This window comes from Capsicum annuum, chromosome 11 (assembly GCF_002878395.1).
Source record: "Capsicum annuum cultivar UCD-10X-F1 chromosome 11, UCD10Xv1.1, whole genome shotgun sequence".
Taxonomy (NCBI): Eukaryota; Viridiplantae; Streptophyta; class Magnoliopsida; order Solanales; family Solanaceae; genus Capsicum; species Capsicum annuum.
The window spans coordinates 42,106,158-42,106,604 of NC_061121.1; positions in this window are offsets into that span (position 1 = coordinate 42,106,158).

Here is a 447-nt window from a genome sequence, read left to right on the forward strand (position 1 = left end):
CATCAACATGGTCGTAATGAATCTACAATGTTAACATCACAATTTATAATTTAAAATTGGACTCTTGGGCTTTATGGATAAAAGGAATCATGAATGAACACTTGACATACCTGGATGGATAATTTCTTGAAGATTGGTGGAAGAAAGCTTGAGTTCTAGACTTGGGATTAAGCACCTATGGTTTCTTATTCTTAGGGATTGATCTCTGAGAGAAACCCTAATTGGATGTTGTGAATGAATAATGAAATTATGAGCTAAGATCTGGTATAAGTAGGCGTTAAAAAAGGTGGACAAAGACCCAAATACCCTTTTAAAAACTTCTTTAAATTGCTGAATGGGATCTGTGATGGATCGACTGACTGTCCATCGCTGGATCGATGGTCCATCATTTTGACCATCGCACTTGGGCCAGAATAGGGACTCACTACCTTAGTAGCGATGGCTTGG